Source organism: Panthera onca, chromosome A1 (assembly GCF_046562875.1).
Source record: "Panthera onca isolate mPanOnc1 chromosome A1, mPanOnc1 haplotype 2, whole genome shotgun sequence".
Lineage (NCBI taxonomy): Eukaryota > Metazoa > Chordata > Mammalia > Carnivora > Felidae > Panthera > Panthera onca.
Window position 1 is genome coordinate 176947524 of NC_138339.1, and position 17498 is coordinate 176965021.

General features: G+C 36.2%; 1 protein-coding gene across 2 annotated transcripts in view; it reads right to left on the reverse strand.

Moving 5' to 3' along the window:
• The window catches only part of GPC5 (glypican 5), a 1417426-nt gene that overhangs the window by 993668 nt on the left and 406260 nt on the right, over positions 1 to 17498 (reverse strand). The gene's annotated exons all lie outside the window — the stretch shown is intronic.

Genomic DNA, 17498 nt, shown 5'->3' on the forward strand with positions numbered 1-17498 from the left:
AGAGATTTCAGAAATAAAGTAACGATAGTGAAATTGGAAGACTTAAGGAAAGCTATTTATGTTACTCTGAGGAATACAAATCAATAAAAGTTCATGGCTGAAAGGTTCTCATTGATTGGAACATACTGGTAGCAGAGTAATTTCAAAACTCAATGTAGGGTTTGCCAACCACACCACATTTTCTGATTGTATCCAATAAAATGTTATGACCTCGAAACAGCTATCTCTAGTATTAGTTTCTTGAATGACTTTATTTTTTATTCTAACATGACTAAGCTGAAATCAAAACATTTGAAATTTCAAAGAATTATAAACTCTTTTTAAGTTAAATATTTCAAAGTTGACTTCACGAATGTTGTTGTTGGAAAGCATTCACCATTTAGAAGTGTTGTAAAAAAATAATGCAGACAATTGCTTGATTGTATTTCTAGAAATTTCCTCAAATTTCCTATGAATGCAGTTTTCAGGGCACTACTAACTAATCCTTTGTTTATTTTTTTTCCACATCCAGCCCAACGGAAGCTACTGTAAATCTCTCCATTGCTGCACGGGCACTTGCAGGATTAATGGGTCTTAGTGTCGGGTCAGGGAATCACTTTTCTAAGAAGTGCCTTCATTTCTATGCTGCTTCAGAAAATGATTCTTCTGCATGTGCTGCTGATAGACATATCTGCCCAATCAACTATGACACTTTAACTGAAAAAAGGAAGAAAACCTCTCTAAGAGGAAAGGTCTCATCTATAACAAGCAGCTCCAAAGGATAGCTTGAGGAATTAGGAACTGGATATCAAAATATCTTGGATAAATGTGTAATGTTTCTCAAATTAACATCATCTTTATGATTTTATAAATATATTAAATTAACTTGCCATTCAATACATTGCTCAGTCTAACAATTCTTTCGCCTCGCCTCTTTGACTACACACAAGAGGAAAACGTGTTAATGAAAAGCAACCTACGTAAATAAATAATATATAAATAAAAATAAATATTTATATGATATATTTATATTTCATTTATACATTTAATATATAAGTAAACCAGCACACTAGAATGTAAGCTACCTGAGGCCAGAGGCTTCAGTTGTTTTGTTCAGTGTCAGTCCAAGAGTTGTCTTTCAGTAAATGTTTGTTAATGAATGAATATATATGAAACGAAGCTCTTTTAAGCTTTACATTATGTCTTTAAATCCTGTGGGGCACTTATTGTGTCCCATGTCTTACGTGTTTAAACACATTATTCTTTTTGTAAAGGCAATAGTTTCCTCCCACTTCATTCATCAGGTCTCAGAACAAATATAATTTCCCTGACCACTGATGCCTGGATTAAATGTATTATGTACATTTAAAGCATCTTCCACATTCATTATCATCATATTTTGTTTATAAGCTTATTTATGTTTATCCCCTACAAGACTAAGTTCCAAAAGGGTAGGTAGGTATCTAGCTGATATTCCCTGGACTCAGTAAAAAATATTCAATGTATAAAACATAATTATTAATCATTACATGAGATTATAAATCATTAATAAGAATCAGCAAATAAATACCAGAAGATACAAAAAACAGACAATAAAACTTTCTTCTAGTGTAAATCTATGATGGAAACCCATCTAAACTGCATCAGCCAGATATTCTATATATCTAGAGATACAGCTGACAAATAGAACTTGAAAAGTCAAAAAGGAACGATATGCTATTCTTATGAGGTTAGGTAAAAAAAAAAAAATACCCAAAACCTTAGAACAAAAGGAAAGAGGATCAAATTCTATAAAATAAAGATGAAAACATTTGGAACTCTCCACCAAAATATGAAATACTGCAATCTAGGGATAACCCTAAAGGTTTAAATCCAATATGAGAGGGAAGATCAGGCTTCTTTTCAACTAGTACAGGAAACCTGTCATTCATTACATTTATGTCTTATAGAGGATAACATTAAATCCTCTAGAGGGGGCTTATTCACCTTGATACTATTGACATTTCGGACTAATTTTTGTTTTGACAACCAAAGATGGCTCCAGACATTGAAGATTGTCACCTGAGAGGTAAAGTTGTCCCTGGTTGTTCTGTAGTGTTACAGCAGATTCAGCTGAGAGCATAGAGGTTAAGAGATTTAGTCATGGTTTGGCAGTTTAAAGACACTAATGATATTCAGATGATGTTTTAACCTTTAAATATGATATCCAAACAAAATATAAGTGTTGTAACTTTCAAACAAATATTGATCTGAACAAACTCTGTTGTAAGATACAAGTTCCAGCATTAACAATATATGATTAAGCGTCCATCTTGGTACAGATGGAATAGATGGAAGAGAGAATCAAGAGATCTAAATGCCTGACTCTCCTTTGCCCTTAACTCGGACATTTTAAATCGTGTCCCTTACTTTCTTCATCTTTAAATCGAAGGTATGAATTATTTGATTTCTTAGTTCCTTTTAGCTCTAATATACCATGAATATATGACACCATTTCATGTGTATTTCAGAAACAAATAAAAACAACCCCTCTCTTCTTGATACATGCATCATAATGTACCACAGCTGATATTGAACACAAAAGATTTATACAGCATTGTGTGATTTTTGGAGTTTGCTTTTCGTCAAAAGGTATTAGTTTCAAAAGCCTGTTGAAGATGCCTGAAATTCTATTAGAAAATTGTATTTTGTCTCTTTGACTTAAGGCAATAATTTTCAAACTGTGCTATAGGTACTCAGAAGTATATGTTAGAGCGCAGCTAAGCAGGTAAGCAGGTAATACTTTAGATCCCCCTCCAATGATTCAAACAGAATACAGAAGCTTTCATCATTTTATTCATTAAGGCTCAACAAAAAAATCGTTTGCAAACAGAATTTGGTATAGATGTGAAAACACTGGAAAGAATACCTATCATATGCCATTTATCCTTTTATGTATATATACCTATGTATAGCATTCACATATAGTTTATATCTGTGTATATATATACATAAATACAAACATATATATATATATATATATATATATACACATATATATGTGTGTGTGTGTGTATATATATATATATATACACACATATATATGTGTGTGTGTGTGTGTACACACACACACACACACACACACACACTTGCAAGTGTCTCTAGAGCTATTAAACCATGTGCTGTTGTTCATGGACAATGGATTATAAATTCATTCAGTCCCCTTTTTAAAACCGTCTCATCAGGGAGACAGTGCCCCCATACAGCAGTGTTTGGGGGAAATGATTTGCAAAGTCAGATACAAAAACACTGAGTGCAGGAATATATGCCATGTCATCCTACTGAAAGGGCAGGTGGCAGGCGCTGTGTTGAAAGTTGTGTGTTTCTGAAACAGGCATGTATATGGAAACCCAACAGGAGCAAATGTGTGCATTATTACACCAAGAAAAGATCTATTGGCCTGCAGCACATGGGTGGAAGGGAGAGATGTAAGAGTTTCACAGTGAGTAGGAAAAACTAAGAGGAGGTGACCTCTTTCTTTTAATAAACCAAAAGCTCATTTTTTACAAACCATCTCTAAAAAACAGCATCACATTTAAACATTACTGGATTTAAGATAATAAATATCTATAACGAATATGATTAAGCTTTGAAAATAGTCATACTGCATAAAAATATATTTTTAGGAATATCTAGAATGATTTTTTTAAGCTACTGTTACAATATCTTATAAATTATTTGCATAACAATTTACTTCCAAGTACATGACTCAAGTATAAGAATTCTTAGGGGTGCCTGGGTGGCTCAGTCAGTTAAGGATCTGACTCTTGATTTCAGCTCAGATCCTGATCTCACAGTTTGTGGGTTCGAGTCCTGCACCAGACTCTGTGAGAACAGTGTGGAGCCTGCTTGGGATTCTCTCTCTCTCCCTCTCTCTCTGCCCCTCCCCTGCTTGTGCTCTCTAAACAAACAAACAAACAAACAAACTTAAATAATTCTTAACAGATCAGTCTTTGGAAATCTCTGTAGAAGATATGTATTGGAAATCTCTACTACTATGGTTTAAGAGATTAGTTTAAATACTGTATTTTCCAAACTGGTCATCAGCAGATATACTTCATGTATGACCCAAGTAGGACTACTCCAACACACCCTCTCCTCTATCCTCTTCCTTCCCCTTCTACATTCTCTTTCTCCTTCATTTCCACTTCTTATCCCACTCTTTTTAGGCACAGCCTCCTCCAGGAAGCCTTCCTTGTAGGCAAGACACCTGCAGCATATTCCTAAGTGCACTTCTTTCTCACTGCATCTACTTCAACCCTTCCCCCTTTTTATAGGCTCCTGAAAACAGGAATAAAAGGCCACCCATGGCTTTCATTCCTAGTGTCTACCATTGTTCGTGACACAGAAGAACATCCAATAAATATTCTTTCAACTAAAACATTAAATGTCTTTGCACTAGGTTCATCCAACAAACAGAGGGGCCACATGCAAGTCTTGTGCTTCCTCCTTAATGAGATAAAATTCATTACATTTTCAAGGTGATAGTAAATGCGAGATAAAACTGACATTCAAGTAAGAACTGGAACTCAAATACTTGACAACAATTACATGAAGCAACAGCAACTGTTACTTCTACTATGCTACAGGACTACTGTTGTTACTGCCCCTACTATAGAAGACGACTTCAATACCTGAGTATGAAAAGTATCTTGTTCAACTAGGATGTCATCTCCAAAGTCATGCAAAGAATATAGCACCAAGGACTCCATTGTCTATTACTATGCTTATTCTATAAAGAATAACTGTTTTATTTAAAAAAAATCAGATTTATGGCCACTAAAAGACATTTATTTTGAAAATAAAATGAGTGAAACTTTTTTGCCAACACATATTTTTCTTTAAAAAAATAATCTCAAAGATGGCTGAACCAGGAGATCTAACTTCCAATTATACTACCAACAAGATTAACAGAAAGTTTTTTAAATTATGAAACTATTGCTAAATACTCCCTTATCTTCTTCCTATTATATTTAATAAAATATATATTTAACCAGGGATTATTTTTTTTCATTACATTTTGATACTACTAATTTTGTCTTCACTTTGAAATTTGGAACCAAAGCACAGGTACTTCAAATATTATGAAAATGATTATTTTTTCCCTCTAAATAATAAACTAATAATTCTCAACACCTGAAGGGAGATCCTGTCTATTGGTATGCAGTTTCTCTTTGAATAGAGTTTTTATTTTTTCAGTTGAGCTATGATACACTTGCAGTAAAGTCAATAATCTGTTCTAATCTAAGCATATACACATAATAAATGCACATCAGACCCTGTTTAACTGGCACCAGAAATGCAGTCTGTTTTTGTTTATTATTTATTTTTCACTTTTAAAAATGTTTATTTATCTATTTTTTTAAAGTGTCTTTATTTAAGGGAACTTTATGTTCACTAATTTTGAATGTATAATCTGAAGCATCATAAACTTTGTTTTCCTAGACAAAATAAAATCACACTCAAGAATTGTATCACAAATAGTCACTTGTGGCTTGGTGGCTAAAAAAATCACAAAGACTTATGATCTTACAGTTCTATAGGTTAAAAGTCCCATACAGGCCCAAAGAGAAGTATGGGACTTCTAACCTATTTATCTATTTTAAAAGAGAGAGAGAGAGAGAGAGAGAGAGAGAGAGAGAGATCAAGCAGCAGAAGGGCAGAGAGAATGGGAGACAGAAAATCCCAAGAAGGCTCTGTACTGCTAGTGTGGAACCCAACACAGGGCTCAAACCCATGAACCGTGAGACCATGACCTGAGCCACAACCAAGAGTCAGACGCTTAACCTACTGAGCCACCCAGGTGTCCCTGGAGTCTGTTTTTAGAGCCACTACCTGCAATGATTGCATTTCTAATTGTGAACCATACTTTCATATTTATTTCAACTGTACAAAATTATAATGAAGAATATACCCTCTTCTTTGAACTTAGTCTTCCAACAATTTTTCTAATTTCAGGATATATACATTTTCCCATTAATAGTACCCAATTTTCAAAAGCCTCCTTAATTCCCATGAACATGGAGAACCTTTATCTAGACTACTTCTGAAACTTTCTTTAGAGCAGTTGAGATTAGATTAGCCAATCTGATGAAACGAAATGGGAGAGGGCTTGCAGGAGAAAGAAGAGTTGACTACATTTGCAATGGTACACACGTGTTTAGAAAGTACGCTTATGGCCCTCCTCTATTTTGTCTTTGGTAAAGAGCCATTCAAAAGTCAATGGTTGGGGAAAACTAAGTGTACAAATCCTCACTTCTCTCTGTGAATTTATATTTCACAAAAGTTCTACAGTCCTCAAGCTGCTTCACTTACTCCAAAGTTATTTGAGCACCACATTCAGTTTACATGTTTGCATCTATCCCAAGGAGATACTAATTTACTAAACCTATGCCTTATGAAAGAGTGAAACTTTCCATAAAACTTTTAGATATAACTCAAAATTGTTGCACTGGGAGACTGAGGTGAAACTGGCATTTAGTACATTACAAGGGTGGTATAATAGTCTTTCATTTTACAACATAAAACATGAAATTTAGGATTATAAGTTAATTTGAGAGGTTGTGAAATGAATCTGATGAAGACTAGAATCTGATTTACTTATATGATTTAGTAAATTACATGTGCATGTCAGAGGTGAGGCAAGAGGATGTGAAATGTTTCTTGCAGCCATATGTGTATTTTCATGTAATGGATGGGGAACCCTACATGTCCTTCTGTGTGGAAGGAAGAAACAGTTTCCCACATGCCCATTTAATTTTGCATGGATTTTCCACTTCATTATGCCTCTTTAAGCCAATAGAGAAACCATAATGGGAATTGGTAAAAAAGGTGAAGATTAAAACTCCACTTTGGGTCTTATTTACCATGATCTGATTTTAACCACCATCCAATAAATCCCTATGAAGTAAGTATTATTTCCATTTTATTGTCAAAAAACAGAAGCTTAGAGAATTTAAATAGCTCTTTTTAAATCATGCATCTACTAAGTGGAAAATCTTGAATTTTAACCAAGTTTTATCTCTTAAGGGAGAATAATAATACACTCATAAAGGGTTGTTATAAAATTAAGTTAGAAAATTCAGGAAAAGCACTCAAACATGTTAATAATATTATTTTATACTAATACTTTGTAGTCTGCTGAGGGAGTGATTCTTCAATAAAGTCTTACAGGTAGAACAGGATTACAGGAAAAGAATAAGAAACCCTCCTTTCGTTAAGGGAAAATTGTATTTGCTTATTAAGATTAATGACTAAAAAAATCAAACTCTCACCAATTTTTATAGTTTAAAAATATCTACGAATTCTATGTTGAGATGTGAACTCAATAGATAAATTCTACATTGAGATAGAAGTCAAAAATAAATGAACTTCACTCTACTTAAAAAATTTTTTAATGTTTATTCATTTTTGAGAGAGAGAGAGAAAGAGGGATAGACAGAGCAGGGGAAGGACAGAGAGAGAGGGAGAACAGAATCCAAATCAGGCTTCAGGCTCTGAGCTGTCAGCACAGAGCCCCACACAAGGATAGAACTCAGGAACCAAGGAACTGGAGATCATGACCTGAGCAGAAGACCAATGCTCAACCGACTGAGCCACCCAGGCGCCCCTCTATTTAAACTTCACTCTATTTAAAACAAACATTTCTTCACTAGATTATTTGTTTGTTGAGTGTGATAAGTTCTTATAGACACTTTTCCAAGGAAGATATCCAGATGGCCAACTGACACATGAAAAAATGCTCAACATCACTCATCATCAGGGAAATCCAAATCAAAACCACAATGAGATACCACCTTACACCTGTCAGAATGGCTAACATTAACAACTCAGGCAATGACAGATGTTGTCAAGGATGCGGAGAAAGAGGACTTCTTTTGCATTGTTGGTGGGAATGCAAGCTGGTGCAGCCACTCTGGAAAAACAGTATGGAGGTTCCTCAAAAAACTAAAAATAGAACTACCCCATGACCTAGCAATTGCACTACTAGGCATTTATCCATGGCATATAGGTGTACTTATTTGAAGGGACACATGCAGCCCCATGTTTACAGCAGCACTATCAACAATAGCCAAAGTATGGAAAGAGCCCAAATGTCCATCTATGGATGAATGGATAAAGAAGATGTGGTGTATATATATATATATAAATATATATATATATATATATACACACACACACACATATGTGTGTATATACATATATATGTGTGTGTGTATATATATATATACATATACATACACACACACACACACACACACACACACACACACACAGTGGAGTATTACTCGGCAATCAAAAAGAATGAAATCTTGCCATTTGCAACTACGTGGATGAAACTGGAGTGTATCATGCTAGGTGAAATTAGTCAGAGAAAGACAAATATCTATCATATGACCTCACTGATATGAGGACTTTAAGAGAAAAAACAGATGAACATAAGGGAAGGGAAACAAAAATAATATAAAAACAGGGAGGGGGACAAAACAGAAGAGACTCATAAATATGGAGAACAAACTGAGGGTTGCTGGAGGGAGTGAGGGAGGGGGTATGGGCTAATGGGTAAGGGGCATAAAGGAATATAATCCTGAAATCATTGTTTCACTTTATGCTAACTAATTTGGACGTAAATTTAAAAAAATAAAAAATAAAATTAAAAAAATAAATAAAATAAAACAAATAAACATAGGTTGTGACTGGCCCAGGGACAGAGGCGCAGCTGAAATGAGCTTCACAAAGTTGTCACTGAGCGTGACGCCGGTGTTAGTGTTGAAGGTGGACAACGGGTATCACTTATAAAGTCCGTGGAGACAACCTGGGTGTTGGAATTTTAAGATAAGCGTGGGTCGCAGAGCAAGTATCTCCAGGAGCCCAGGCTCCGACCCTTAGGCACACTGACCATCCATTCATCAACTATATCTGGTGGAGCCCTGCTGTGGCCAGGTTCTGGGGATGGTATGAGGAAGGCACACTGCGGCTTTGCCTGCATTTGTGTGTGGGGGGCGGGGGCGGGGGCGGGGGAGTCCCATAGGATGAAGATGGAAACACCCTGATGCTGCACCAGTAAACATCACTTCCTGGTGATGACGCAGGCACTCACAGCCAGCCAGCACACAGGCCCTCTCCGAGGGTATGCAGTGAGGCTGGGTCTGGACGTCTAGGAGGACCTGGTCAACTCAAGCCCTCGGCAGTGCCTGAGGTGTTAGGAGCTACAACACAGAGGCCCTGAGGGCTTGGCCCTCGTGTGAAGTAAGGCCACAGAGTACGGTGTTCAGAAGCGAGGGGATAAATTAAAAAAAAAAAAAAAAAAAAAAGCCAACAAACATGAAAAAATCTCAACAGCCAAACATGAGAGATATTAATTAGTGTATCATAAAAATTGTGTCCATGAATTTATTACTAACATTCTTTTGTGTAGATGATCACTATATATTGTCAGAGCCACCCTGAAATAATAACATTATAACACATTTGACTTTATGAGTAAGTCCTGTGTTCTTCAGATCTTCTCCCCGAAGATGATTACAACCTTTTTCCAATATTAGAGGCAGAGGCTTCCAGAAAAGTATCATTGATTTTTTTTTTCTCACTAAAGTTAATTTGAAAATCCACACAGCAATCAAAGGTTATTCCAAAGCAGAAGCGATTGTTACATTTTCAGGACTTTCGCAAGCCAGTTGAGGTCACATCGGTAGCTTGAAATCAGCCATAGTAAGAGTATTTACACCATTTATTACAGACACTGGAAAATACTACACATCAGGGCTTTTAAATTTTTTCCCCAGAGAGTTATTAAAAATTTACCAGCACACCACAGTTTTAAACCCACCTTTTCTATTAAGAAAACATGATACAAATAACAACAACCACCACAGCATTTTGATGTTACCAGTACCCTCTACTGATAAGAAGTTAACTACCTATTAAAGGAACCTTGACTTTCCAAGACTAAACACTTCATGCCAACTTTGGTTACAATTTATTTTTGCTCTTATAAAAACCATGTTCCTTTTCTCCCTATTTTACTCCGTGTCTCGCAGAAGTTACCAAATCTTAAATCTCCAAAATTTCCTCTTCGGCTATGTGTCCCCTTGATTTCACTCCTCAGACCACTACGGTCTAGCGTCTGTATCCACAATTCAAATGAGATAGCTCTCTTAAAGATCGTAAAGACACTGTATACACGACACCAAATGCCATCGATCAGGCCAGTGAGCCAAAGTACTCTGCCAGCTGCAAGGTTGTTGGCTGCTGAGGGTTCCCATGGATGCCCTTTACTGGGTGAATGCCCCTGGTTGAAGGAAACTTCCTTCCTGGAGGTTTATGTTTACAGTGACTGGCTACTTCAGGGTTTACCCATAGCCAGTGACTGACTGATGTAGGGCTAAAACAGCCCAGGCCATTTGCCTCAAGAGTCTGACACCATTCATATTCTAGAGTTCCTTCTGGCATCAGGCTGAAGCTAGACTCCACCTGAGTGTGTTCCCCCCCACACCTCTCCTGTCACGATTTCCTGATAACATCAGATGTATCTCTCCCGGCCAGCCACTTAGCCACTACACTATGCTCCACAGAGGCACTACAGCTGTTTATCTAAAAATGTGTTATGATCATCATTTCTCTGTGTAAGAACTTTGCAGAGCTCCACAGTTTGTTTTTAGAAGTAATTTCCCCATTTGCTTTAAAACAATATCCAAAGACCATTACAAGTTAAGGAAAAAAATCAGTTTGTCCCATTCTCTGCTAACTTTCATCAGAAAACCTATGGTCCTCTAATACCAGTCTGTTTGCCATTCCCAAAACACATGACGTACCTGCACATTCCAGGGCAGGTTTTCATATTCCTCTCTCTTCCTGTAATTCTAAAGCAGATGTCCTATGTGACTTTCCCCTTCACATAATGTCCTATATGACTCCTTCCATGGCCAACTTGCAATGACTCATCTTTTACGTATCATTTCAGCCAATGCATTCTCCCTTCCTCATGAACCTATCATAAATTCTTATATATTATCACACTTGGATATTTTGGCATATTTACAGTTTTGTGTATATATTTGTCCTTCCAACATGTTGACTATAAATACCCAGAAGGATCAAGATGACTAATAATCACTTTTTATGTTTCTTCTGGTGTAGAGCATAGAGCTTTACACAAAACAGTTGTTCAATACATATTGGAATTTAATACTAAAATTATGAACTACACAGCCAATCAACAATAATGACTACAGTAGATTTATGTTTCCTATCCAAATAAAACCTTAAAAATATCAAAAGAAATAGAGCACAAAGTAAAACAGTCATTGAAATACTGCCAAACAGGGGCGCCCGGGTGGCTCAGTTGGTCAAGTGTCCAGCTTTGGCTCAGGTCATGATCTCGTGGTTTGTGAGTCTGAGTCCCGTGTTGGGCTCTGTGCTGACAGCTCAGAGCCTGGAGCCTGCTTTGGATTCTGTGTCTTCCTCTCTCTCTGTCCCTCACCCACTTACTCTCTCTCTCTCTCTCTCTCTCTCAATTAAGTAATAAAAACGTTTTAAAAAATGTTTTAAAAAGGGGTGTCTGGGTGGCTCAGTTGGTTGAGCGGCTGACTTCGGCTCAGGTCATGATCTCGCGGTTTGTGGGTTCAGGCCATGCATCGGGCTCTGTGCTGACAGCTCAGAGCCTGGAGCCTGCTTCTGATTCTGTGTCTCCCTCTCTCTCTGTCCCTCCCCCATTCATGCTCTGTCTCTGTCTCAGAAATAAATGAACATTAAAAATTTTTTTTTTATTAAAAATTATTTAAAATTTTTTTTAAAAAAAGAAATACTGCCAAACAAAATAACATGGCTACTAATACAAAAGTATTAATTGACACAAGATGATACAATTCACATTATGTTAATCTACTTTCATGTAAAAGTCATTGATGGAGTCCATTTATCCAGATAATAAAATGAATCAAAATGCATCCTGAAAGATAAGTAGAATTTTAAAGTTCATCAATATGTCATCAACTTTCATATCAACCTCAGCTCAGATACTTTGAAAATTTTGAGCAATATGAATAAAATTAAAATAAAGGTTGTCACTGAGAATATAAAATAAATATCATTCTTATGAATCATAGTTGCCTCATGAGTTTCCTTTAAACAAAACAGCATTCACTATTGGCAGTGATATAATGTAAATCATGGAATTTTTAAACAGTTCAGTCAAAAATAAAATGTTTAAATAAGAGCGTTTTGAAATAAAATGTTTCTATGTTTACAATCTTTACTTCCTCTTTATTTCCTTTATACCACCAACCAGACAAATGTAAAATGAATTCCTTATTTCTAAATATATTCACATTCCTTTGCTCTAAACTCAAATATTTCTAAACTAGAGAAGAAACCCTTTTAGAATATTGGAATGTGATCTGATTCTTAAAGGCTTGAAGATATACAGCATGCACAAAAATCAGAGTGTGGGAAAATTCTTGCACTATATCTAAGAGAATGTTCACACAGAATGAAAGGATGGAATCAAAGTTCAAACTGTTCCTTCAAAATGGTTCATCTTCCCTAGCAAACTGAAACTTCTTTGTGCCTTAAAGACAATGAATCACTAAATCCAATGGGCACCAGAATATCCCCAAAAGAGAGTAGATCTTGACAAACTGAATAGAACCTCAGTCTGCCCGTGTGTTCAAAAAGTCATTGAAATCAATTGTCCATTGTATTTATGTTTGCTCTACTTGAGACAATCCACTGTCCGTCCTTCCTTCCTTCCTTCCTTCCTTCCATCCTCCATTTGGTTTTCTAAGCTACTCTAAATTACTAGTATAAATTCAATGCTTTTTTTGGTTATTTCTGCCAAGAGTAAATATCATTAGTATTATGCATTGGCCACCTGGTTAAAGCTGACTCCTTCTACAGTGATAGAATTTCTATCCATAACCTTTAAGTGGGGCAAAATAATTTAGATGATATACACAGCATTTAGCATAGTATATTACTTTGAAAAAACAGATGAATTTTTTATGTAAAATGCTACTGAAGTACTCACTTAAATGTAACCATTCAATTTTCTACCTCAAGCCCAAAAGCTCTCTTTGCTGGCATAAGGTATTTTTCTTTATCTAGCATGCCTGATGTTGTGGGCTACCTTCTCACTCCATATTCTGCAAGACATGCTCAGATTCTCTTCCCATTCAATTTATGACATGATTCATTGAATGCTACAGCCTACTTGAGGATTTTTTAATATTTTCCAGCCCTGCAGTAGAAATCCATTTTTCCGATAAGAAATGTAGTGATGACCCTGTCAGCTAAGTATCCTAATTCATCTGTCTATGTGAAAAAGCTCTTCCCTCCAGGCTCCTTCAGAATTCATATATGGATTGTTCTGTATGTATTAACATCTGTGGAGAGACTAGCTTTCACACTTCTTTAAAAATAAAAAATACATATATTTTACAATTCCAGAAGTAGTAGATAATAATCAATTCAAAATATTATGATCACATTTTTTCTGGTTCTCAGGGATTTATCTATAGTTATGACATGAAAGAATTTATAAAAGAGAGTGTACTACCAGAGCATTAAAAATGAGGCACATTTCTCTGGACTCACATTATGCTGTTTCCAGTGGAAATTTTTCCAACCAATATGGTATTTACTCTTAATTCAGAAATATGCACCAGTTGTTTAAAATTAATACTTTACAGTTAATTAACAATTAAATTGATAGTTGATATTGGTCGAAATTGAAAAATGCATCTAAATATGCTTTTAAAAGGCATGAAAATAAGAACCTATAAATCATTATGTGACTAGCATTAGAAATTATAAAAATTAAGTAAACTTCTTCCACCTGCATATATGGGATGTTGTGAATTGAAAACATACTTTAAATATGAAATCACATGGTCTAATGTGAGGAACCTCAGGGGAGGACAACAAATGAGTTTGGTTTCCCAATTTTGTCTCACAGTTTGTTTGTATCATCTACTTATCTATTTTATTCTCAGAAGGTTTTTGGAAAGGGTGTTCTGCCCCACTGCAAGCTTCATTATATCCTGAAGACCTTAATACAGTGTTCCCAGGATTTATAACCAGCAGTGGACATTGACAGCACCACCTTTCCTAACCTGGTTTAGCTAGCCTGCTCCATCATCCACACGCACTTTCACTCATTCAACTGTTACTGAGAATCTTCTGTGTGCAATGCGTTGAGTTAGATGTCAGATAATACAAATGGCTGCCAAATACAAAGATGAGTAAGACGAATACTCTGATCTCAACACTCCTAAAATCTACTAAGAGAGACAGCGATGTGTAACTATAGTGATAATACAAAATACAGTATCTAATTGATAAAAGTGAGAATAAATTACAAAAACTTGAGAGACACTTCAGGAAAGAGTTGCCATTGAGCTGAGTCCTGTCAGTTGAATATAACTTCCTGTGGCATTCCTAATTCAATGGCTTGAATTACTGCAGAAAGACACGTATGTGTATGGCAGATTTCAGGAATCATGAATAATTCACTATTGCTAGCTCATAGGGAAAGAAATATGTAGAAGGAGAGACATTGGAAAACAAGTTCCAGACCATGAGAGAGGGACTTAGTTACCATCACCTCTAAATTAGACTTTATTCACTATCACTGAATTGTGTTTAACTTGTTTCAGTAAATTCTCCTCCTGATGAAACTAAACGCATACCATTTCAAAAGAAATCATTGCCAACCTTTTTCTGATGACTTATGCTTCTCCTCCTCTCTCCTAACCCATCATAACAGGCAGGGTTAATAAACTGGCAGAATTTTTAAGTCTCTAGGGAACAAAACATACACAATTTTGGTACAGATTCCCAAACTATGGGTGGAAATAACTGTGTAGCCACACATTTCTAAAGCTCTAATTTCAGCCCTAGACTAATTTATATGCCTTATTTTCTAAACAGAAAAACCAGACTATCCTCCCAAAGCAGTACATGAAGGCTGAAGGGTTGCTTGAACCAGCCTATTTCCTCTTTAGTCAGGAAACCCTTTCCAAAAAAAAGTCACTTGATAATATTTAAGAAATGTCTATTAACTTTCAATCATATGTAAACAAAAAGGGAGCAATCTCCCAGCATTTCTGTCCCCTCAACCCCTAAGAGCCAGAAAGTAATAATGTTTGGTGCTGATCTGGACGTAAAAAAAATGGGTTTTCATGGATTGTCAGTGGGGGAGAAAATTGCTAGAACCTTTTGGAAAATCATGTATTAAAATATCAAAAGTCTAAGCAATATAAATGTAAATATAAAATCTGAGCAATTTCTATAAAAATTCCAGTATATGTATACGATGATGTATACTGTTATTTATTGCACATTGTTTGTAGGGGAAAAAATTAACTTAAATTTATATCCATTTAGAGGGGAATGACTGAATCAATTTGGCAAAAGCATATTATTGAATATTATGCAACAACTAAAATTACAAGTTGAGATGTTTTGCATATCTCATAATAATATACTTTATATATTTTATATACTTTATATATTATATATATAAATATATATATATTTATATACTTTATATATTTTATATACTTTAATATACATATATACTCATAACTTTATGAGTATATATATATACAGAGGCATGGAAAAAATGGCGAAGTATTATATGTCTTGCTATTAGCATGGTTGCTCTTGAAATACCTTTTTAAAAATTAAGTGAATAAAACACATACCAGCACTCTCTCCCCAGCTTGAATTCTATTCAATAAGAGGCCTGTGGAAAGAGCAAGTAGCCCATATTACTGACAGAAAATATTTACCATTCTCCTCAAGCTTCTTGACTCACAGTGATGATAATGTCTCCTCATTTATAGAAAAATTGCTGTCTCGACTAGGAAATTCTTCATCTTCCTACCTACCAATGTAACAACTGTCCATATTCATTCCCAGGCTTTTCTTCCGTTCCAGAGGACTGTCTTCTCCCCACCCTACGCTAATATCTACATCTATGTACCCTGGATTCTTCTCCCACTCCATTTCTTCCTGATTTCAACATTTACATCTCTACCCAATCCTTCTCTTCTATCTATAAACAGAAATAAACCTCTCTTTCCTTAAAAATAAGTCAAAGAAACAAAAAACCCACAGCCTTTTTTTTTTTTAACGTTTATTTATTTTTGAGACAGAGAGAGACAGAGCATGAACGGGAGAGGGGCAGAGAGAAAGGGAGACAGAATCTGAAACGGGCTCCAGGCTCTGAGCTGTCAGCACAGAGCCCGACGCGGGGTTCGGACCGTGAGATCATGACCTGAGCCGAAGTCAGACGCTTAACCGACTGAGCCACCCAGGCGCCCCTCCCACAGCCTCCTTTGACCTAATTTACTCCTGTGGCATGTTATTAAAATTATTTATCTGGAAGAGGTCATCCAGCTGGACCTAGGATATTGGAGACTCTCAACCCCCTCCTCATTCTTGCAGTGTATGTTCTGCTTGACTTCCCTACTCCCAAAAGCTGCTCCACAGACACAGCCATGATATATAAATGTGTTGGTGAGACTATGTGAATTCAGTACATGACTAAACCCAGTTAAGGCCTCTATACAACATGTAAGATTCTGGTGGGTGGATGAGGAAATCTCCCTGCGAGTGCTCAAGACAAGCTTCATAAATAAGTTTGTTGCTTATTAAGCAGCCACCGACCACTCTGGAGTGGTCTGCCTCTTTGGTCTCTAACCTCGGTGTACAGAGGCTAGCTTCAAATTAAGCCCAGGAAGCTCCCCAAGGAGGCTGCAAGCCAATAGTATGCCATCAATCATACAAGAGCCTACATCAGGTCCTGAGGTCCCCACTGAACTAAGAGTTCCTTTTTGTTATTGGATCCTGGGTCAGTCACTGAATTCTTGTGGAGTGTCCAGGCTAGGTGGGATGGCAGGGGACATCAGGAAATATGGGTAGTGGCTATCTACCACATTTTCAATTGTTATTAATCCTCAAATTTGAAAGTTAAAATTTCAAAGTTTTGACAAGGACAGGTATTCCATTGCATACTAGATGAATCCAACCCTCTTTACCTTTCCTTCTCTTTTCTCTCAGAGAAAAATCCTTAAAATAAAAGTCCACCAGACTATAATTACAACTATTTGTTAAACTCCTATTTATCACCACTACATACCTAGAGAATGGCCCAAGTCTAGAACACTGATAAATGCTGGGTAGGATGGGCAACAACAGAAACACTCACATTGCTGGTGGGAACGCAAAATGGTACAACCACATTGGTAGACAGTTTGGCAGTTTCTGACAAGACTAAACAGACTCATCATATGATCTAGCAATTGTACTCCTTGGTATTTACCTCAAGAAGTTGGAAACATGTCCACACAAAAACCTGTATGAGAATGTGGATACCAGCTTCATTCATAACTGCCAAAACTTGGAAGTAACCAAGATATCATTCAGTAGGTGAATGGATAACTAGAAAATAAACTGTGGTGCATAACAACAATGGA